This window comes from Tympanuchus pallidicinctus, unplaced genomic scaffold (assembly GCF_026119805.1).
Source record: "Tympanuchus pallidicinctus isolate F22 unplaced genomic scaffold, pur_lepc_1.0 scaffold5, whole genome shotgun sequence".
Taxonomy (NCBI): domain Eukaryota; kingdom Metazoa; phylum Chordata; class Aves; order Galliformes; family Phasianidae; genus Tympanuchus; species Tympanuchus pallidicinctus.
In genome coordinates, this window is record NW_026294769.1 from 4,034,987 (window position 1) to 4,060,057 (window position 25,071).

The window sequence follows — 25,071 nt, forward strand, 5'->3', positions numbered from 1 at the left end:
TTACATTATAAACTTGAACTACCAGCAGTATCCTGCCATTTTATTAATGCAATTAAATTGTTGATCTAACAATTTTTTCCTTCAATAGGGAATTTTCAAATTCAATTGCTGGGCATAATGTCAGCATTTAGCAAGAGTAAATAACCATGAAAGTTTATCTGCCTGAAATTTGGTGGTGTTATGCAAGCAAAACAAAGTATACCACTTTAAATAGTTTGTATATACTCAAAACTGCTGTTGTTGCAGTTTTCTACAATGACAATGACAAATATATATTTGTCCATGAGCCAGCAGTGTGCCCTCGTGGCCAAAAAAGCCAATGGCATTCCAGGGCGCATTAAAAACAGCCTGGCCAGCAGGTCAAGGCAGGTGATCCTCCCCCTTTACTCTGCCCTGGTAAGTTCTCATCTGGAGTACTGCATCCAGTTCTGGGCTCCTCAGTACAAAAAAGACAGGGATCTCTTGAAAAGAGTCCAACTGAGGGCCACAAAGATGGTGAAGGGCCTGGAGCATCTCTCCTATGAGGAAAGGCTGAGTGAACTGGGTCTGTTCAGCCTTGAGAAAAGATGACTGAGAGGGGATCTAATATTTAATTATAAATATCTGAAGTGTGGGGGCCATAGTGGTGAGGCCAGTCTTTTTTCAGTGGTACGTGGAGACAGGACAAGGGGAAACGGACATAAGCTGCAGCATAGGAAGTTCCGCACAAATGTGCGCAAGAACTTCTTTACAGTGAGGGTGACGGAGCACTGGAACAGGCTGCCCAGGGAGATGGTGGAGTCTCCTTCTCCGGAGATGTTCAAGACCTGCCTGGATGCCTACCTGTGCGACCTGCTGTAGGGAACCTGTTTTGGCAGGGGGGTTGGACTCGAGGATCTCTGGAGGTCCCTTCCTACCCCTACAATTCTGTGATTCTGTGAAATATGTATCTAAATTTGTGCTCCTTTTTAAGGGTGGCTACATTGATTCATTAAATGCTTCTTTATTTTCGGAGACAATGTGATACTGAGTATACAGTACAATAGATACCATTTGATTTAAATTGTAATTTGGCACAGGTGGAAATATAAATAAATATAAATATTAATTGGATAAGCAGTGATCTAGAATGTGTCAGAAGGAAATTGAGGAGGAAAAAAAAATAACATGCTAAATATGTAATTTATTTAGACTACACCTTCTTAAGAGAAACAGAACTGTACTCACTGCTGTAGACCTGAAGAAAGATTTGAATGCGTGAAATGAACTACAGTTCCTCATAGGTAAGCATGAGTAATGTCAGGCGGTTTTAGAGAGCCCAAATTCAAGAGTGCTGATGTAGAAACCAGAGAGTTGGGCAACAGTAGTGACACAAAGTGGGTGGGTAGATATGTGAGTAAATGAGACCTACCTATGCTAACAAGAGTGCAAGCATAAAAACCCAACAACAAAAGAGGTCTTATTTATATATACTGAGTATGAAGACTTGATTACAACTTGATGAGATTAGGGAGATATGATCAAACCTTGCTGGAATTGCATCGTGCTGTGCTGTAGAAAAGTTGATGGCATCTGATTTGCTGGGAAGCAGAAGGGCTTCAGTAGGAACAAGGCTGATGGGCCTTCTCCACTTCTCCATTACCTTTCTTCCACCGAATGTGTAGTTTTCTGGTTGCTGTAACTGCAGTAGTAGATCTATGTTTACTTGAAATAGATCACATAATCGTAATGCAACACTACTCTGAGACTATAATTGAGGCTAGTCATTATCCATAAAAATACTTATATAGAGACATGCAGTATGAACCCTTAATTGTTTCATTCTGATATTTAAGTACAATGATATAGTCACTTGCTGCAATGCATTTGTAGCAACTGCCTCCTATGTGTACTAATCTGAGAAAAGATAAAGAAAAATGTAATACTGTGTTTTTTAGCATGCCCTCATTTAATCTCTGCTACAATTAACTTCTGGTAACACTAGTAAACCTGTTTTTCTACTGGACAATCCCATTTATTTTTCTATATTTGAAAAATTATTTTCTATCCACTCTGTTTCTTTTTGGACTATTTATTATCAGTTTCTTCTCTTTTTCCAAATGTAAGCATGTATTCCAATTTCTCAAGATAAATTCCTTAAATTACTTGTTATGTGGAGTTCCTGAAATGTCTTTTGGTTAGCTGCTTTCATTTATCAACAGGATGAAATTCAGGGGAAAGACAAAAAGATATTTAGTTTTACAATGAATGCGTTCTCCTTCAGTTCTCCAAGAATAAAATTTCATGTCTTAAGTCCTAACAAATCATAGATTACAAAGAGATACTGAAAAGGACATTTCCTTAGTGGCTTTTCAAATAACATTCAATAATAGCATAAGAAATGAGATAAAATCTAAGGTAACCTAGAACCCTCCACTTTCTGCTAACTAGTTTTCCAATTTTGCAAACTTCCTGGAAGCATTTCATCTATACAAAACACTCTTGTAAGGCAGGGTTCTTCTGTGTAAATAAGCATTCATTGCTGGATATTGAGGAAAATAGTTTCTGTTAACTGCTTGTAAGCTTATGAAGTCAGTGAATTTGATGATGCACTTCTTTTATTAGAAATGAGATAAATGAAGGAAAATAAAAAATCAACAGAAGATAATTTAAGTACAAAATGTTTATTTTATTAATAAAATATTGAGTTAATATTGCATGAATAATTGGATAAAAAAGTTCAAAAAAAAAAAAAAAAGAAAAAGGCTTTGATGTTAAGTGTATATTTCCCATATCAATCTCTTTGCCATTATATATAATTATAACTATCTGAAAACTCATTTCCTTCAGTTTGTTTCTTGTACTTGTTTGGTTTGCTTTTTTTTTGATTGTTTATTTTTTTGTTTGGAAAACAAAAGCACATGACACTAAGCTTCCTAATTAATACTATTATATACTGAATTACACACAATTTAGGGATGTCTGTCAAAGCATGTCTTAGCAGGCATAAAAAGATACAAGTGAAAGAATCAAAGACATCTGAGACACCAACAAGGATATTAAAACTCTAGAAAGTGGACTATATTTCCACCCCAATTTCTCATCTTGAAAAATAAAAATTCAAACTTCTTCCCCTAAAATATGATTATTAAAAAGTAAATGAATTTAAAGACCAACATCTTCCTCTTACACAAGCTTTCTGTATTCTGAAAATTAAAGTTTTTTGTGAGGGAAGTAATTTGCTTCTGCAGTGCTGGATTCTCCTCTTGTGACTCCTCATTCTACCTCTCATTTGTTTTATGTTATCCTGTCTATGGTTGATTTTTTTTTCTGTGCTCATAATGCTACAGAGAAAATATCTCATTGTATTCTAGGCAAATTAATGCCTAAGTGCTAGTTCAGCCTAGTAAGTTTATAGATGAAAACAAAGCCTAAACCCTCTAGGGACTAAAGTTTATGTTGTTTTACATTCTAAATTTCTATAACCAGTGATTTTTGAAAAGCTTGCAAACACAGTGCTCTCTGTCTTGACTAACAGAATGGGGGAAACAACTTGAACAGAATTAAAACACTTTCAGATTCTGCTTGGTGTGCACTATTTTGTTTAGGTATGGGGAACTGAAATATTGCGTACTATGTAGATTGCTAATGCCAAGTTCTTCAGTCAGCCATTGGATCACACAGCAAATAATCTAACTTCAAAGGTTTTAATAATCATCATCAGTGAAGGGAAAAGAAACATCTTGTGTAATTTTCTAGTAAGTTCACATACAGTATTAATCATAAAATCATAGTATGAGTTTGGTTGGAAGAGACCTTAAAGAAAATCCAGTTCCAAACCCTTACGATGGGAAGACTTGCTGATAGCTAGATCAGGCTGCTAGGGCCCCCATCTAACTTGGCCTTGAATATCTCCAATGATGGAGCATCCACAACATCTGAAGGCAACATATTCCAGTGCCTCATCACACTCTGAGAAATTTCCTCCTAATATCTAATCTAAATCTTCTCTTTGTTTGAAGCCATCACACCTTGTCCTATATCTACCCACATAAAAAGGCAGTTTGCCTCCTTTTTCTTATCTCCCTTTAAATACTGGAAGGCTGCAATGTGTTCTTCCGAAAGCCTTATCTTCTCCAAGCTAAACAAGACCAACTCCCTCAACCTTTCTTCATATTAAAAAGTGCCCAGTTCTCTGATTATCTTCATGGCTCTCCCCCAGATCTGTTCTAACAGTTCTACAGCTTTCTTATACTAAGAGCCCCAGCTCTGGATGCAGTACTTCAGATGGGACCTCATGAGAGTGGAGTGTAAGGGAACAATCCCCTCCCTCTCTGTCTTGGCCGCTTCTCTTTTGATGCAGCCCAGGATACTGTAGGATGGGCCCCAAGTTCTTCTTTCAGGGCTGCTCTCAGTAAGTTCTTTTCCCAGTCTGTGGACATATTTGGGATTGGTCTGACCCAAGTGCAGCACCCTACTCTTGGCCTTGTTGAACCTTTTCTTATTAACCTTGTCTTTTCCTTATTGACTGAGAATTACTGTGCATTTGCTGCTTTACTTTGAGAATGGCAGAGACCTGGAAGAGGCTGCCCAAAGAGGTTGTGGAGCATCCTTCATTGGAAATAATCCAAACCTGCCTGGATGCTTTCCTGTGTGAGCAATCCTAGGGAACCTGCTTTTGCAGGGGCTTGGACTAGGTGGTCAACTGAGGTCCCTTTCAGCACCTATGATTCTGTGATTCAGAAGTTGTGATGGCCCCATATTCTTCCACCGGTTACTGCAATGCTGTCGTCTTTCTCTATGCAGTCAGGTGTGTTCACTGGAAAAAACAACAACAACAAAAAAACACAACAGCCTGTATGTTGAAATTCATGAAGTGAATTCATGCAGAAATATCCCGTGACTGACTTTTAAGAAGTTGAATTTGCCTTTTAACCTTGAAATCTTTCATAGATTAAATAGCACAAACTCATCCATAATACAAGTGAGCTTCTCAAGCTTAAATCTGGTCTCCTTTGTTTCTAGCTAAAATAATTGCAATTTTCTCTCTATATAAATGTAAAATGTGAATAAATATCACATGTACAAAATAAAATGAAATAATCCTAAATTAACACTTTAAGCAGCTGAATTGACACTGAAATCCTGAAATTCAGGAATTAAAATTCTCCTACAGATACAATTTAATGTTGTCTTTGTGTTTATCTATCTGTAAATAAACAAGCAAATGAATAAATAGATAAATAATTGCCACCTTTTTTGGTGAGAACTTGAGATAAAGTGTTTGGAGATAAATATGTATCTGTTTAAGGAAAGTATATTTTTAGAAAGTGAGCTTTTGTAATAACGGAGAAGCAGCTTTTTAAAAGGAAAATTTGCTAAGATATCTTGAACTGGCAAATCAGAATATTTTCCTAACACTGTCAAAAGTTCCTTTGTAGTGCTGAATGATATATTTTAAATATTTATTTATCACAGATGGACAGAAAAAAGGTCCTCATTTTAAATATCTGTCACAAATTTCATAAAAATGCTTAGAATTCCCTACTGAGGAGAGTGGCAGTTTGCTTTGAAAGTGTAAAATGCTATAAAAAGCAAGAGTATTTTGTGAAATCATATGCAAAGTGCCTCAGGGACAAGTCTATGTTTTTATCTTAAATTGTCTGTCCCCATCTGTACCAGTGAGACAATGAATACTATCCTTTAATCTCACAGGGATGTTGTGAAAACTCTTAATAAATGTGAAGCACTTAAATACTGAGTAATGATGAATGATACTCAAAATCCCAGAAGTGAGTGAATAATTCTGAGCTCACAGAAGGATTGAAGAGTGTGCAGTAAATAAAGCATGGAACTGCACACTGCAAAAGGCTGAAACAACAACAACAACAAAAAATGAACAGCTGTTTGCTAACTAAATGCCATCCCGCCAGTGTGCTGAATTATACATGGGAGAACAGCATACTGCTATCTTGCAGCTAAGACAGACTCAAGATGAATATGCAGTAAGCATCTGAATTGAGATTACATAGGAGACAAAATCTTACATTTAACTTCCAAGTGCTTAATCTCACAATGCTAACAATATTTTTGCAATATCCTAGCCTTTTTCTAAAAACATACTGAGAGAAAAAAAGTATCATTTTATAATATTAAATTGACACTTGACAGGTTATTAGCAGTGATAAACCTTTTGTTCCATGCAGAGCGCTGCTGCTTTTCCTGCTGAGGTACCTGACAGCAGAAGTAAACAGCTTTAACAGAGATTGGAACAAGAACAGGATCAAAAGCAATGATTTGCAGGTTTGCAGAATTTAATCAGAAGAGCAGTATTTTGTAGGACGTTCTGTGACCAGAACTATGCTCTTATGGATACAAATTCTTCTTCAACATCTCTTAAATTACAATCCCGTTTTGTCCTGAGGGTATGCAGGGTGAGCAGATGGCTGGACACAAGTAGTGGGAATATTCCTTCCCTTTACCACCACACCACAATGAGCCAAGCAGAGCTGGAGCAAGGGCCAAAGCCAAAAGACTCTAGAAAAGCAGAACAAAGGGGATTATTAAAATGACCCTTCTTATTTTTTGTATATTTGGCAGTCAGCTTTTCATGAATTTCTTGAGCTAGAGAAAGCATGTTTTATAGAAAGTTCCATATAAACTCCCAGTGGAACTCCCAGCCTTGCTTGTGTTTGAAATCCATATTCACATCAACACTTACTTTTTATTTCTCTGCACTTTTTTTTCCTCTTTAATACCATATTTATTCAACTTAAGTCCCCGAAGTTGTTATTAGAAGTACTGGAAGGATGCATGTACACTCTCAGAGCAGCATCCTAGGAACTCTGTGAACTACAGAATCAGCTTTCAATAATAAGATAAAATAATTATAATAAACTAAAATAAAATAATTAAAATAATAATAAAATAAAACAAAACAAGATAAAATTCTTTGCTCTGAGTTGGAGTAGGTCGAAACAGAGAAGAAAATTTGTTTCTGACTTCAGAAGTTCTTCTGTTTACTACGGCTTTGATTTTTAACTTGAAGAGATATGACTTTTCCAAAAAAGTTTTCTAAAAGCCAGCAACCCGGGTAAAGCTGTGTCATTTGTTGTGAACTCCCTAAGTGTGATTCTCTGAAATTATTATAGATTTTTGTCTAACATTTTGGAAAAAAGTCATCCTCAGTTACATGTATCCTAAAACTACTAAAATTTAACCAGGGTATTTACATCCTCATTTTTTAGTCTGACATATGGTAGCTAAGAACAGCTTAGATTCAGATGAAATATTCACCCTGAGGAAGGATAGTTGTTACAAGATGTTCATTCTGAATGTCTTAGCATGCCTGGGACCTCTTAATCTCATTGTCTCTATTGCATATGCTTGTCTTGCATGTAATAAGACTTCCCTTACTTGTTTCAAAGTGTGTGTCCAATGCATGAAATTCTTCTTATTCAGGTTCACAGGAACAAGATAAAATAAATGTAAAAGATTTCTCTGAGGCGTTCAGCAAAACTTGAAAATTATATATGTAAAAATAAAACTTAAGAAAATATACCTTTAATAACAAATGATGAGGATTTATTACATATTAGAGTGAATGCATATTCATTTACAGAAGGCACATGAATATCTAAGAAAGTAATGAGATTAAGGCAATGATCCTGCAAATTTTACTTCTGCTCTGCTGCAGAAACTCTGACATAAATTAGATGACATTATTTTGCCTTTTAGGAATGCCCCAGTTAACAAGTGTGAATGTTCAGAGAAAGACCATCCTACAAAGGCCTGATAAGTGCAGGATAATCAATCACCAGACCAGGCTGCCCAGGGCCACATCCAGCCTGGCCTTGAATGCCTCCAGGGATGGGGCATCAAAAACCACCTTGGGCAATCTGTTCTATTGCTTCCTCACCCTCTGTGTGTAAAAAACTTCCTCTTAATATGCAACATAACCCTCCCCTGTTGCTGGTTAAAACCAGTCCCCCTTGTCATATTGCTATCCACCCTCACAAGTAGTCATTCGCCCTCCTATTTATATGCTCCCTTCAAATATTCACTTCTTAAAACTTGTTCTTTTTCCATTCCCCCAAGATTCTTCTTTGATGCTACTCTCCAAAAAGAAAGATATAAATGAACAAACAAAACCAAGAAAATATTAGTACGCCCAGTTACTTGAATTAATGTTTACATGAACCAATGCACATCATAGAATTGTGGAACTGTAGAATATCCTGAAGGAACAACAAAGATCATCAAATAAAATGTAGTTTAATAAAGTTAGCCTCTTGTAATGTCTGACAATTTTACTAGCAGGTATCTTCCGTATTTTGCTCTAACCATAGTTATATTATATCACAATCAGTATTGCAAGTGTAGGAGTTAGTTGCTAAAAACATACAGCAGTTTTGTTTTACCTCACATTCATCTCTCCTGCTTATTTTTTTTTTTCCTAGATCCTAGGCTGAGTCAGTGATCTGATTTGTATCTTTTTAACAATATGTTGCACTGCACATTTTGTGCTTTTGTGCTTCAGGGATTTTTCCAGGGTTAAACTGATGAGACCTTGCACTATCCCATACAATACAATAAGTTCTTTGCCTCAAGTAAAATTATCACTTATTCTGCTGCAGTGTCTTTCACAGGAACAGTGGTGATCTTTAATTTTGACAGAAGATTGCTAATCTGCTCTTTTACAACTTGAAAAATTCCTGATTGGCAATAAAAAAATACTGGAATTTCTCCTAGCTTTTCAGTGGAAAGATGCAGATTACACTTTGAAGAGTAAACACTTCCAAATCTCTGCTATAATTAATCATTTCACTTTGTACAACTTCCACAAGACCATAGTATTGTAGAATCATAGAACCACCAAAAATTTTTAGGTTTATTCTGAATGACCTATAAGAACCATTATCTTTCCTGATAGATAGGTTACCAAACAGTTCACTGATCTCTGAAATTAAATATAGTTGTTGGTGCCTAAGAAATTCCATTTGTCTTTGATAACTTAAGAAGATGAATGTTGTAAACAATGTATTTTGTTATTTACGGTGGTAAGTAGTAATTTCAGAAAACGTGACCTGGTCTTCTGGAAATAATTGCCAGGGGAAAAAAATATGTTTTTTTTCTGTTATTATTCCAATTACCTATAAGATTTTTCAGAAACTATTTAGCTTTGTAAAGCATTAAAGAAAAGCTGACCGCAGATCTTAATGGCAAATGCTCCCACTCGAGAAAAAGAAGAAAGCAGGTAACTACAGTTTCATCACAGTGTGGAAATTGATATAAAATTTTGGATGGGCTGCTGGATGGAAGCAGACAGGCCAGTCCATGTGAATCAATAAATGCTTTTTTCTTACTAAAGTTGATATTATAAGTCAGACAGACTTGTCAACTATCTTCATCTGGAAAAGGGAAAGAGGAAACAAGTTTACCCCAATGAAGAATGTCTTATTTCAATTGCCTTAATAAAAGACCAAAAAATCCCCAAATAAACTAAACAAAAAGGATGGAATCTAGGACACTCACAGACAGATTTTTTATGATTGCCATTATTTTCTAATACCTCTGCAATATCATAGTATCTTTGCATCAGGTAATACACAAGGAATTAGTTCTTTCAAAGAGAAGGGTTTTGTATCTAGGTAATGATGGAAGTCTCTGTTACAAGTGTTCTCTGTGCTACAGTGCTGTCATCTTGAGCCAGTGAGCTATTCTGAGCTGCATTTTTGTTGAATATACCCTATTGGTTTGTGGTCCTACATGATCACTGCAGTATATGCATGATTCACTGCTTCTTATTATCCTAAATTATTTATGGAATACTTCCTAACTACCTTAACTATATACAGATTGCCCCTTGTAACTATTCTTTTTAAAATATAAAATATTTTAAGAAGACTACTTTTTTCTACTTTTTCACTGCAGTTTTTAGATGTTGCATCCAAATGACAAAAACCTCCATCTGAAAAATTACAACATGGTAAATTGATAATGTCCTTTAGAGTCACCGGTTGAGTCATGTGATTTGATTTTGCACAAATGTGTCTGAGAAACAAAATTTCATTATTGCTTTTATTTTTGTTTAAAAACAAACAAACCTTCAAAACTATTTTTGAAAAGATATTTTAGGTTCTGCACAACGATTTTCCTCCCGACTGTACTAGAAACTCTAAAGCATTTTCCAAACAGTCTCAGGCATGTTCTGACCTCTGCAGAGTTGGTTCAGTGTTTCGGAAGAGTGTTTGATGTTTTGTCTGAACTGAAGGATCTGTTAAAGCCTCTGTAAAGAAAGAACATAACCTTGCCAGAAGCTTAAACATTAATGTCCAGATAGATTTGTATGTTTTATGTCAGTGCTTGACAAACCTTTGATGTTTCTTAGAAAAAGTAAGCAAAGAGCACATCCTTTAGAAATATTTCACTCAGCTAGGATTGATACATAATAATTAATGTTGTGGCTTTCCTGGAGCTTGGCAAGCAACATGGAAAGCTAATATATACATAACTACCAGAGTAATTTTCATTGCAGAATCAATACATTATGATTTTTAACACGGAATGTAGTATACATAACATCACCTGAAAACACTGCTACCACACCTAGTTCTGAGTTTCGGCCATACTAGGACAGTGAGGCAGTGGAGGGTGCATTTCAGCAGTGGCAACACTGATGAGAAAGACAAACCACATACCAGACACCCATGTAGGTTTTTTCAAACATAGCTCACAGGCTTTGGTTGTCATTGGTAAAAATGCATAGCTGGTGGTGATAACTGTGCTAATAATGTTTTGTAGCTGAGAATTTGCCCTGTCAAATAGTCTTATTGTGCTCTTTGTGTCGTAGTTTCCATGGAAATAAATAGAAGGCATTACTTTAAGTATGAGCTAGGTATTATGCCAGAATCGCACTAGGATTAGTCAGAGATAGTTACATTGTACAGTTACAGTGCAGTCATGTAGTCATTGAATTGCTCTGATTTGTTTGGTATCTAGAGGATGGATTACAAGGCAAGTCATTTATTTTCAGTAGTAGTGATTTTCAAAAAAGAAAAAAAAAAAAAAGGAGTAAAAACAGTTTTCATGAAATAACAAAAAAAATATAACAGGAAACATATTGCATGAAGAAATATAGTGCTGACAATACATTTGGAGCTACACTGTGATCAGTTAAAACTGGACTAAATCTACTGTGGAAGAAATATAAAATAAAATTCCAATCCATCCTATGAAAAGATATCTTCTATATTTCTCAATAGCTGATTGCATAAACAGTGCACACCAAGCTTGTAAGGAGTAAAATAAGTTTATATAAGGAATTACATGACAGAATATAAAAATACCTGAATAATTAATATCTAAATTCACAAAGTGGCATGTATCATGACTTTCAAAAATTAGTTTTAAGGTGTACATTAATAATAGTAGTTATATAGTTTAAATATGGATACAAGTTAATTGCATTACTGAAGATAAGTCTTCCCTTCTGGTTATACTAGCCTGTGTTATATGGTTCTAATTTGACTCTCCCTAAGAAGAAGGCTGTTTAGATCTAGTACTGAATTCAGCTGTGGTCATACTGCAGAAACTCTTACAGAAAAAGAGAGAATATTTACATTATTTACAGAAAAAAGTAGGAAGCAGCAGAAAAAATCTGTCTTTGCATGCAATGTGTTTGGTAGAGGAAAGTACTACAGAAAAATGTAGTATGGGATTTTTTTTGTTGTTTTTTTTGGTTTTTTTTTTCCTCATTTTGAGACAAGAAAGGCAGAGAGGGATCTTTTCTGCTAGCTATCAAGGACAAAGGACCATGTTCTGTCACCTGCTGAGTATAACCCAGGATTTACAAACGTTAGGGACAGTGGCACTAAATCAGATCATCTCCCCATTATCTTTCTCCCTAAAGAGGCCATTAGCACACCGCAGGAAATCCTCTGGACAGCCTGCTGTCCGAATTGCTGCACTGAAAGAGACAGTGAGAAATAATTCCTTACACACACTGGCTGAATGCCTGCCTATGTAAAATTCATTGTGGAATACAGAGGTTGTTCAGCTCAACCCTTCAAAACTTCCATTTTAATGAGTTCCCAACAAAAACAGTTAAAAGCTACTAGCCTTCAAAATAGTAGTTGTTAAACTTAATAAAAACATATTATCAAATGGAAAGATGCATTTATACACCAAAAGGCTCATTCATATTAGAAGAAAAGAATTAAGTCAGAAAAAAATATCTTTTTCTTTGCAAGATGAAGACCTAATTTCACTTGGACATTTCATCCATCATTTGAGGACAGCAGCTACCACTGGGTGTTATTCAAAACTGTTAACTTCCATTTTCAGGGTTCTGTAACATCTCAGGAAGAACTACCTGAAGAAGGAACCACAATCTCAGGAGATAATATCTTTAAAAGTAAGTTACAAGCAATAACTTTGACAGGTTCATTATAAGCCTTTTTGATCTTGAGTGTATTAAACTTTAAAATCATGCTGTGAAAATTATATGAGAAGATAGAAGAAAAAAACAAGACTAGGAGAATTCTAAAAAATACCTAAATAAATAAATAAATAAATACAAAATTAAAAAGGCTCAATTTTTAGGAATAGAGCTTGATTTGGGTGTTTTGACCTCTAATAAAGGATCTTCTGCTTATTTTTTCCCTAGAATTAGCATCAGTATTTTTCTGATAAGAGATAAAGGACACAAATGTGTCATGATTTCTTCATAATGAAAAAGTGGTTAACAGCAACAATGACAAACATACATACGAACAAACAAAGAAATAACAGAAAAACCTCCACAATGTGGACTTGAAGTAATAAGGCTTTGAAACTTCTGAGTATGTAACTTGAAAAATATCCAACTACTGCAAAGACACAGGAATAAGCAATGTCTTTGTCTCTTCCCAGTGATCTATTATAGCTTTCTGACTCATAGTATGTAATCGCGTTTAGGATCTGTTTGAGTATGCTCATACATTACTCAAAACAGTTCAGATTCGACTCGGGGAAACACAAATATTTTGCAGTCTATTCCATCTGTATTATCTGGATGCAGACAATCATTTATGGAATCACTGATACTGTGTTGCAATTTATAGCAGATACCTGTAGCTCTATTATTTCCTTTCTTCTTCCTCTCCTTCCTTGACCAGTAAATGAGCACCAGCAATTATTGGTAAGGTTTTAGAATATTTCACTTCTGTCTAATTGACATATATTACATTTATCTTACAAAATACATTCTGTTCTGAAGAAATAAATAACAGCAGAGAAGAACAAAGAAAGTGTGCCAGTACCTTCATATGATATGGTGGTATCATTATTTTGAGTGAAGCTGAGTAATTCTATCAGACATACTAACGTTCAAAAATATCACTTTTTTTTTGGAAAAAAGAAAAAAAAAAAGTGAATAGTATTTATTTTTACTTCATCTAATTTCTGTATATACTGTATTATTGATTTGTTTTATTATTATTTACATGCCTATACATGTACATCTGAGGTGGGTAGAGGGAGTGTTCTTTATTAGTCCATGATTTGTATGATTTATATTTTATTTATTTATAATTTTATTTTGTTTATAATTTATAAATTGATTTTCTAAATGACTTCTAAGTGAAATAATTATTGTTAATGCACTGATCAACATCTGGGATGTACACAGATTGTTTGGTATTGATCAAGAATTTAAAAAAAGAAGAATCTATTAATATAAGTTTTTCAAATTTATGATTCAGCATAAAGATACTACACATGAAAAGGCAATATAAAGAATGAAAGAAAAATCAAATCACTAGACTTCTTATTGCCTGTTTAAGGGAAATACTTTATTACTATTGTTTTGTACCATTAGCACTCTGTACTACTTGTTTGACTTCTTCCCCACTGTTAGGCAAATCGAAAAAAAGTTCACTTTCTTTATGAGGATAACATTTCATATTATACAGCACTGCTCAGCAACAACTAAAGCATTGAAATGTTATCAGCATTGTTTTCCTCCTAAAGCCAAAACATAGCATCATACCAGGCACTAAGAAGAAATTCAGCTCTGTCCCAAACAAAGCCAGGATAATCCATGTGGGTCATGAATTGTAAGCAAGTGCTCACAGTTAAAGGCCAGGTCTCCCCTCAATCCTGTAACTGCCTCGCAGAGATAATACAGAACACTTCTTCTGTAGCACAGAGAGGAGAGGGAAGCACATATAAGTATTGAAAAGAAGGTGCATTTATTAAACAGTAGAAAGATTGACGAGAAGCAACCCAAGAGGACAAAAAGAAGTCTTGGGCATTGAAAATTTCATTTAAAGAGAAAGGCTGGGCTGCTGTGGGGATTGTAGAGGAAGATTGGACATGCAGTCAGCCTTGCTGAAAATCCACATGCCATCTTGGAGAGGGCTCCTCAGTGCTGTGCAGGCTGGTAAACTTGCTGAAGCCTGGTCTTGTCTCAAAACTAACTCAGCAGCTGTCCTCTAGCCACAGTGAATGCCATGTGAGCTTGCAGCCAACTGCACAGGCCCACGTGCCCTCAGGCCAGCTGGGACTGATGTGAGTGACCCTATGCAGGTCTGGTTTGTTTACACAACACAAGCTCACATGCATGAATTGCTCCTTTAATACACTGAGTACAGCTGCAGTCAACAGAAAAAGATAGCAAATAAGAGAGCAAGGAAACCATAAATTTCAAAAGGAATTCTTGGAAACTCAAGTCAATCACAGTCATAATTTTCAACTGTTTTATCAGTCTGGAAGGGGTCTTATATTCTTCTTAACCAATTTCATGAGTTCAGGCTTTGCAACTCTGCAAACAGGACAACTGCTATCACAGACCATTGTGTTAAACTGACCATCATCCGTTATGAACTTCGAAGTAATTTACACTGGCTGCCTACAATGCTTTCTGCTAACGTGACACATCTCCATCTAAATTTCTGGAAATATTTCACATGTGAAACTTTATAGGTGATACTTTCCCATACTCTGTGCTCCTTATAATTTTAAGCTTATTATAGATTAATAAGTAAGCTTATTATTTTAAAAGGAAATTTTATGAACGTGTATATAAATAGAAGAGATACATTTCCAAATTCAGTTATAGGAGCATGGTCAACTTCTTTTTAACTCCTTTTTCTTCGGGGATAAGCAGTTGAGATCAAAATCGTTATTAAATAGAAGGACGTACACACAGGAGTCTGTGTATCATAAATTAAAGAGAAAAGAATGGCATAATATTCAAAACATGTTTAAAGTTAAGGCTTAAACTTATGTAGAAGTATTTAAACTTGCCCATATTATATCTTGAAAAAGAAATGAAGTTCTAAGTACACCTCTTAACAAGAACATTTATTGCAGAAATAGAATGTTCCTCAGAAACTTTGTACTGCTTACTTCTTATTAAATATACATATCAAGAAATATGTTTTAATCCCTTTATCTGAGAGTTTCAGAAAGCCGTTTCGAGTTATCTGGCAATATTCTTCAGTTTCAAGTTCCGTGATGAACAAGCATACAATAGCTTTTGACATAAAACACCATGCGGCCTGTATTTTCAAACAGCTCTTTGGAGAAATGATTCTCTGAAACTAGCAGGTTGAATGTTGTGGATTGTTCTAATGATGCCCACTGTTGTCAAAAGTACAGAAATAATATTCCAAACTTAACATTTCAATTAGAACTGGCTGCCAAAAAACCCCCATGATCTAGACCAACTGTGCCTTGCTTCCTGCATAATTTTCTTCATTTTTATTTTGAATTTCTCATGCAAGAAATTTCGCCATTCAAAACTGACTAGAACCAGAAAAGCTTACTTTAAAATTGATACAACATTGATTGTGCTGGATTCTAGTCTATGAAAATTTAGCATAAAATATAACCAGAACTTAAAAGGAGTACAACATTTGATAACAATAACAGAAACCAAAAACTCTAATGTCCTTCATAATTTTTTAATATTTCCCTATTCCATTCAGGGGGAAAAATGCTTTAGGTTTTTCAGATTGTACCTTACTATAAAGACCATTTTATCACACAAAATTTCCAGGTGCCCTCCAACAAGGGCTAAAGTTTAGATATAAGAGATATGTTGACTGCTTCTTTTTGCATCATTTTCCAGTATTCCAGTTATTGTTCTTGTTATTATTAATGTCTGATATTGGCAATATCTTTTGCTGTGGCCCAGACTCTCACAAGTGTGACTTCCATGTCACACTTACATACTCGGAATAACAGTTATGAAAACCTTGATTCATACTGAAAAAGTGTTAGCAAAACAGATCTGAGAACCAAATATGAGCTATTGGTGCTTTAGAAGGAAGGCTATGGTACTGTCAGGTTTCTTGCTACTACTCATGACCAGTTGCCAGTTGGATTTAACTCCATTCACCATCACTCTCTGGGCCTGATCATCCGGTCAGTTCTTTACCCAGTGAAGAGTACACCTACTTAAGACATGCGTTGCCAGCTTTTCCAGGAGAATGCTGTGAAATGTAAGAGAATTACCATCAGAAATGTATTATTTTCCATCTTCTTTATTTGTTCATCAATTAAGTTGTTTTATTTTTTCCAAAATTATAAATATATTAACAATATATTCAAGATCATCATCAGTATTACAGGATGGCAAAGATGTTATCTTTATATAATATTTTAATTGATAAAAAAAAAACAGATTTATTTTCCAAAGTAGGCAATATTTTGATGCACTGTGGGAAACTATTTTTTCTTGGAGAAAGGAGATTCTCCTGTATCTTTAACTCTAAAGTTATTAATCCAAATGCGCACTTGCACTGCACGTCTTCCAAACTTATGTGCTGAGTAAGGAAGTGGAAAGATGTTGCAAAACCAATGAGGAAATGTGTGAAATGAGTGATCAAAACTTTTGTTTATATGAAGTGTATATAAAAAATACTTTTGACATTTACTCTGCGTGCATTAAAGCAAGAAAAACAAGATAGCACCGTTTGCATATGAATGTTGAGTGTGATTAATTTTCATCATATATATTTAATTAATTAAAAATTTGTCTGACTAGCTCATGGTGGTAATAATTAGTGTTGACTGATTATACATAGCACATTGCTGAATCACTGAAACTTTTGAAACAGTACAATAACCCCACTAATATGCAATCTCTGCTACCTCTTTATCATGAAAGGCCAAGGCTAGATAAGAATGAACATTAATTTTTTACTGTTAAAATGATCACACTGGTCTTATTAAAATTCACCCTCAGTGTTGTTGCATAGTTGTATCTTTAAGGAGCACTACTGTATATAATATTTGAGAAGATACCATATTAAAGTAGAGGTGATATCTTTAAGATTAGATCTCTCTTTTATTAATGAAACCCATTTTTGATATAGAACTGTTCATTCCCTTCAGATTCTTTGAATATAAAAATAATCAAATATAGGAAAAGATAACTCTTATAATTATATAATTTGATGCCCAGAGGTATAAAGTGCAGATGTGGGATTTCTTTTGCATCTCAGATTATTATAATGATATTATCGCAAGTGGCTGTTGTAGAATAAGAAGTTAGAGAAGAGTAGATACTAATTTAATTCAGTAGTTAAAGAAAAGACCTTGCAATGGGTCAAAGTACAGAAGATTAAAGTTCTAGTAAAAAACATTAATTTCCTTCAAATAATTTTCATATCAGCGGAAATGTGAATGCTGACACTAAAGAAAGCTTAGGTTGCTCTATATATCCCAGTTTTACAAAGCAAATATTAATGAATGTGGTTGATGGCATATTTGAGCTCTACTACAAAAATTGCAAACTACTTAAGAAAACATGATTATTGCATACTCTTTGCAGCTAGTGTATAAATGACAAGGGGATGTTTGTTGATTGTACAAGGGTACTCTCAGGAGATGAAATTTTAGATCAGTACTATAAATGAACATCTCCTGTAAACTAGTAAAAAGAACACTGATATTATCTGTATCAGTATAATCATCTGATGATTTTTGTATGGTTTATATAGTAGGAAGTAAAAATCTAAATTCTTTGAATGAACATATTTGATTTCTATAATTCTCATTTATTATCTTACTCTAGCTGTTGCATAGATTCATAGGAAAAAAAAAGGAGAGGGTAAACTCAAATAAAAACCTGTTAAAATGCAAATGATATAATTTCTAGGTAATAAAGCATGCTTTATGCTTGGAACATTAATGATCATGGTAGTAAAAAGTATATGACATATTTTATGTACCTCTATCTCTTCTTCTTAGTGCTCACTTAGATGAAAATCCTAAGATAATTATAGAGGAATTCTATTCTTTTTGCCACAAAATGATTAAGAGCTTTAGAGCCCCATTTTCTTAACTACATTCTTTGTTTCCTTTATATATATACACAAGTAACATTCTCAGATAGTTGCAGCCAGTTTGGGGTAAAGGATCTGGGGAATATCAGTGTAAATTTTTTTTTCCACAGAGTAGAATGTAAGTATCATAAGCACTCTTCTCATACTAAGTGCTTGGTTTGACTGTGTTTTGACTCGTGTTTCAAATGCTCATTGCTATTAGTCTTTTCTGAAAAAGGAGGTAACTAGTAAGACACTACTTAAGCACCTCAATTACTCTCCAACATTTTTAATAAGTTTTTCATTTTCTATGGTGTTTCATTTGATTTTGATCCTCAGTTAAGCTGCAACTCTTCTGTCTGCAATCATTTCCTCAAAAATGAGTTTGTTCTTCACAAAACAGACCTCTTTCTTTAGAATAACTTATTTTCCCATTCATAAAGAGTTAACCGTGGCTGATATATACTTTGCCAGTCTGGCCAAGATTTTTGGAAATGATAATATAAAGTTACTCTCAGAAAAGTTTAAAAGCAGATCTAGAGCACTGTATTTAAGATTCTATTGCTTTATTTAAATGGTCATTAGGGAATTATAACTCAAAAAATTTATTCCTGACAACAACAAACTCAGTGTTTTAAAAGATTTATTCTCTTTTGTATCAAATACATGAAGTGAAAGCTGAATCAAGCAAACTTGTTTTGCAGTGTTAGAAAGTAGCCTTTGATTAAAACTTTTCTACACAGATTCCAGCAGAGTTGTTTAAATTTATAAAATGTGGGAGGATTGTTTTTTTAATGCTACTCTAGCATTACTTCTGAAATAAGAACGATCAATACAGTTTCATATGTCTGATTTTCTGTTTAAAAAATAAGATTATCTAGATGAAGCAAGGAAATGATGAAGAAAGAGTAAAATTCCTATCAGCTAATGGCTATACAGACAGAAAATACTTTTCATTTATTGCAGCACTGCAGAAGTCCAGGGAGTCTGCATACAGATCAGGTCTCTCAAACAAGATAGCAATCTAACACCTACTGTGGCTGTGTGTCCTTTTCTACATAGATATAGGACATGACCAGAGTTGCTCAGAAATCTGTCTCAGCTGCTTATAAACAGAAAAAAATTCCTTGCCTTAATGGACTACATTATTATGTACTATGAGCATGTACTGATCTAGTGGGGAGACTGAAGGAGACTTTAAGTGTTATTTGGAAGAAATCAGAAAGAGAAGTTGAGTTTGGGACAAAAATGGTGTTGAGAAATTCACTGAGAAACACTGAAGAGTTCATGAGAAAAGTGGGGCAAGGACTCTCAACGAGTCACTTGCTCCATCCACCAGATTTCTCCTGCCTGAAATACAGCTGCCTAATTTAATAGTAACCTCTCATATTTGATTTTGCTGACTTGTTTCTTGAAGTAGGGTAGTCAGAAGACATTTGGGTAAAGATTGTTTAGGAAGATGTTTATGATGTAAATAGGGAGAAGAAAATATTTATTAGGAAGTACTAATCAAGACTAAACACAGTAAGATATGTGTAATCCTCTGGCTATAGTTATCTCAGCCCTTTCCATTAATATTTACACCAGAAGTACTGAAGGCTTAAGTGTGAAGGGTGAAAAATGGACTTGCAAAGAGAACTAGGGAAAAAAAAAGAAGAAATTCATTTCCTAATCTTTCAGATTGGCAACTTGAGACTGCTTTTTCTGTCCTATCATTTGTCACCTGAGAAAAGAGACCAACATCCTCCTTGTTGTCACCTCCTTCCAAGTAGTTTTAGAGATAATAAGGTCTTCTCTCAGCTTTTTTTTACAGACTTAACAACTCCAGTTCCCTCAGTCAATGCACATAAGTTATGTTTTCTGGTCCCATCACCATACTCACTGCTCTTTTCTGCACAAATCTGAGCAAGAATTCTTATAGTGAGGGGAGCAAAACACGTTTGAGGGACAGTACCGAGGGACAATCACTTCTTCAGTCCTCTGGCAACACTATTTCTGTTAGAAAGTCCAGGTTGTCCATTTTGATCACCTGTTGACGAACACCTGAGGTCCTTTTCAGCTAGGCAACTTTCCAGCCAATGGAATGTCCACAAGTCCAAAATCATAATATCACTTCTATTTTAGCTGGTAAAAGATAATGATCATTTGATTTTTAAGGTTTCATAATTTAAAAGATGTTCATAAATACAGCCGTCTAACAGGAGGTATGCAGAAATGCAAAATTTTCTGTCTAGCTTTCTTCATAAATTTAAAACTTAACTAAACACTGAGCTTTGTGTTAGTAGTAAGGACTAGTAAATCATTTTGTTCTATGATCCCTTATATTTTCTTTCTAAGGAAAGATAACTTTTTGAAAATCTTCTGGAGTCATGAGCAAATTATCTTGATGGGATACCAAAATTGATGAGAAAAACCTCAGTTGATCCCCAATGCTTTCTATTGTCTCTAAAGGGCTATTTACATTGGTTGTGTTTTTGTTGTTGTGTTTTTCCTTTCTGTTATGTGAATTTTCTGTATTTCCACTGATTCAAAGGCAAGAGTGAAAAGCACATTTTGGATTGAAGTTGAGGATTGCCTAGTGATGTGAAATATGAAATTTAATACATTTAATATATTTTCATATAAAATGAATCTGTTCTGTTCTAAGCAGATATGAATGAGAGCATTGACATTTAGGTTTGTATGGTTAGTCTTTTGATTTCATCTTTGACCTTCATTTGAAAGCACAAGAAGTGATTTTTATTGAGAAATTTTAATTAAATCTCCAGCTAAAATTTTGAGTATTTCATTGTAATGTTCTAAATCAGTGATTTTTTGGGGGTTCTGAATTATATAATACTTTAATAACAATTGTGTCAGACAAAATCTGAGCTGATAAGCAGATGCTAGCACATTTCAGTCACTTTGAAATGAAAAGCTAAGAAAAATGACACATCTATAATTTTGATTTGATAACAGCCTTTGTAATTTACCTGGTTTTGACTCTTATAGAGTTCAAGTTTACTCTCTTGTATTTATATATTTATTATCGCTGAAAAAGAATTGCAGCAGATGGTCACAATTCTGATTGTATTTGAAATAAAGAAATGTAACTTTTTTTACGGCTATTTCTATTTGAAATTAGAAATTAATTGTAATGCTCTTGTTAATCTTGCAGTGACATTTATTTTTGTATGCATACCTCAGTGATGTATCAGAATTTTAGCAAAACTGCATTTCCTTTCTAACTAAGTAAAAGCACAGAGAATCATAGATCTCAAAGGCATCAGAAAGATCTCATATGCATTAGTGTTTTAAACTGGGGATTGAACAGAAAAGTAGTTCTTAGTGGGTATATTGAAAAAGGAAGATTGTCATATTATTTCAAAAAATTTAGTCAAAAAGGCCTCTCCTTCTACAGCTAAGGAGTCCTGAGTGTTCACCTTGCTGTTGAGAGTGGTCTTATGAGTGGCAATTGCAAAGACCCTTTGTGAAAACAATAGCTGAGCTGGAAGACCCACCTAAACATAATGTCAGTGGTTTCAAGGATGTTGATCTGATGATTGCCTCTGAGCTACTTTTGACTCATCCAGCCCCAAAATTAGTTTATCCTTTTCCTGTACATTGAAATTTGCCACCTGGGTCTCCAGTAAGTCCTGTTTCAGGCTTATCCTCAGCACCTGATATAAGGCTTTGTCTGTAGAAGAAAATCATTGTGGTTTGGATCCATGACTTAGTTCTAACTGAAGTGGCTGTGATTTCCCACTTTCTGTTTCTGGTTGGTACTGAATGTTCTGCATTTCCTATATTTCAAAAGAGATACAGGAAATTCAGACAGCTGTCTTCCTATGAAGAAAAATCTCCGTAATTTTTCTTGAGACAGTTAACAATTTTTGGTGAAACATGAGGTCATATTTATTCATCTTGGTGTATTTTTTTTTATTCAGGATTTCCTCCCAGACTTGAAAATCCAATAGATATCACTGATTTGCCACACAATTTTATTCCCTTAACTTCAATCTGGAGAGACTTTCTCTTCAGTATAAGACAAATGCAGTACAGTAGATTTTAGCAGAAACTGGAGATTCGTTGACATAAGAGCAACATTGGCCCTGCAAGACCCAGCTGCTCTTGCCCATTCCCAGGACACCACACCAGATACACACTTTCAGCCCACGACCCAGAGAGGTCAAAACAGGGCCTGGCTGTATCTCTCCAGAGCCCTGCACAGGCACGGCTCCTACACATTTAGGACCACCTGCAGACCCACAGACAAAATTTGGTCCAGACCTAGCCCCAGAGAGGTGCCAGGGGCTGGGGTTGTCCTGGTGACCCAAGTGCCCTGCTTCTGGTGGGACACAGTTTATTGAGAGTTCGGAGCAGTTTTCAATTTTTATTCATTTATTTATCTTTCTTCTTACATTGGGATTAATATCTCTTCCTTCATGTTCATACCAAACCAAAGGAATTCTGAATATAAGACCCTGCTACACTGCTCGGGTTTTGCTTTGCTAGTTTATTTTAGGAAGAAAATATGAAAAAAAATTGAATTTGTTTTGGTTTTCTTTTTTCATGAAACAAGAAAGCAACACTATTTTAAACTGTTTGAGAGGGAAGAATGCTGTGAAGGAATAGGTTATAACACTGCCTTCTTTTTATTGAATAATATTTTATTTTTAAAAGTTTAAGTTAACAAGAAGCATTTCAGATTTCCCTATTGCCTTTCTCCTTTCTTTTCCACTGTTATTATTTTTTAGTATATAAATGCTGCATAATTATGCTCCACACCAGCTGGCTCATTATTGCACTCCTTATAGAGCCGTTTATATAAACAGTAATGTTCATACTCACAGGGTGTGTTTTTTTTGTTTTTTTTGTTTTTTTTGTTTTCTTTTTTTTTTTGAATAGTTGAGAAATCAAGTGATCATTATGTAGATTCAGAAAAACTTTCACTTGTTTTTCTGGTAGTCATCCATATATCAGTTTCTGGTCCTGTAAAGTCAGTCTCAGTTGGAAACAGCAGATGCATTTTGTTTCCTTAGTATTTAGCTCTATAGCTATAAGAATACCTTGAACTTGTCAACTAGCAGAAGAATGAGAACGTTTACAATTTGGACACTATTGATTAACTGATCCATCTCCAGCAGCTGTGAAGAAGGAACTGTGATAAGTCTGTCAATGCTGAACAATTTCACAAGGAAGAAACAAATTATTCCACATTGCAAGGGTATTCAAATGCTAATTTTTCCAATAATGATGCTGACAATGAAACTGATACCTCTGAAGATTCGCGGTTCCTTAGTTCCTCAAGACTAGAACAGCATTTCAGATTTGGCTTAAAATACTTATTTAAAAAAAATTCCAGTACAGAAGATTTCATGTAATAATTGTCATTGTCCCCTGTTTAAATCAGGTGGGAAAACCCCAGAATTTTCCGGAATTCCAAACTGTTTCATTTGCTTATGTTGTTACTTATGTACTTGCACAAGGGAAACAATAGATGGGACTAATGGCTTGTCCTTCAGATAAGATGCAAATAATAAATTCAGTGATTTCTAGTGTGTTTGTAATAATAGATAGGGCTGATGAGAGGCAGTCCATTTAACTGAGACCAGAACTGGATTCTGACTTTTTAAAATTACTTTTGGTGGGAATTGAAAATTTAGAAATAAAAGGGAAGTTTCTACCCACCATTTAAACAATATATGTGTCAAGATAGATAGTGGTTAAAGCAAATTAATTATTATACAAATTATAATTCTTATTGTTTTTATGTGAAGGATATGTTAAGATCATTTACCAGACTTTCCATATTATATTTATACACATTTGAAGTATAGCTCCCAAAATATTGTCTGCTTCTTTCTAGGGTTTTGAGAGGATAAATGCAGAAGTGTTTGAGCTGACAGGATGCTCTGATGACAAGACACAAGTTAACTACGAAGGGAGAATGAAGATGCTCTTCCTTCTTTTCTTATACACAGAGCCTGCCTTTGTTTCCTCCTGAATTAGTCTGGTCTTAACCAGTATTTACTTTCATACATTGATCTATGGCTTTTCTCTTCCTCTGCACAACTTTATTTTAGGACCCTATAACACTAGAAGGTCAGCTAAAATATTCTTGCCTTTATTTTTATCGAATATTTCACATAAATGCTAACATATACAATATGTCAGGCTCTTAATCCAGTCAAATGATTACAAATGGTGTTAAGAAGAGAAAACTGCTTTAATGAGTGAATTTTGAGAGCAGAAGATCTTGAAACTCAGTGTTTATGTATTACAACTTTTGATATAATATTTTGCATATGTTTAGGGTGATAAAACAGTAGGACCAGTAGGATTGTCTTTTCATTATTGCATTTTTTTTTTCTTAGAGATGTGGGAAAATGTTCTTGATTAAATGAGTCTGCTTGTAGATTGAGTGGGATGAGTATTCTTCATTTGTAATAGTTGTAAGAAGCTAATAGACTCTGATTACCCTGTTCTAAGCATAAGTGAAGGTCATCTTCTAAAAGTGAAGCAAAAGGAAAAAACATTTTTAGCCAATATTTATGTAATCATTCCATGAAATGAAAAGAAATAGCTTGTTGAAGAATATCAAGGAGATGTCTGAATTGTGAGTAGCATGACTAAGAAAAAAAAACCAACAGGACATTAAATCACTGCTGACCACATGTTGAAGCTGTTAGTAAAGATAACATTTTCTCTTGTTAGGTTCCTAATCTATTCAAGAAAATAGGGTTTAGGATATAATTTTTTAAAAACAACAAAATATCAAAGATATCAATTTTCTTCCTTCCCTGCAACAGAACAAATG

At 34.6% G+C, this 25,071-nt stretch overlaps 1 long non-coding RNA gene across 1 annotated transcript; it reads left to right on the plus strand.

The window, feature by feature from the left end:
* Nucleotides 1-1,170: 1,170 nt before the first annotated feature.
* On the plus strand, nucleotides 1,171-24,673 carry LOC128091371 (uncharacterized). Its single transcript, XR_008211364.1, has 3 exons — nucleotides 1,171-1,262; nucleotides 12,304-12,373; nucleotides 24,121-24,673. It is a non-coding gene; the product is annotated as an uncharacterized LOC128091371 (long non-coding RNA).
* The last annotated feature ends 398 nt before the right edge of the window (nucleotides 24,674-25,071 follow it).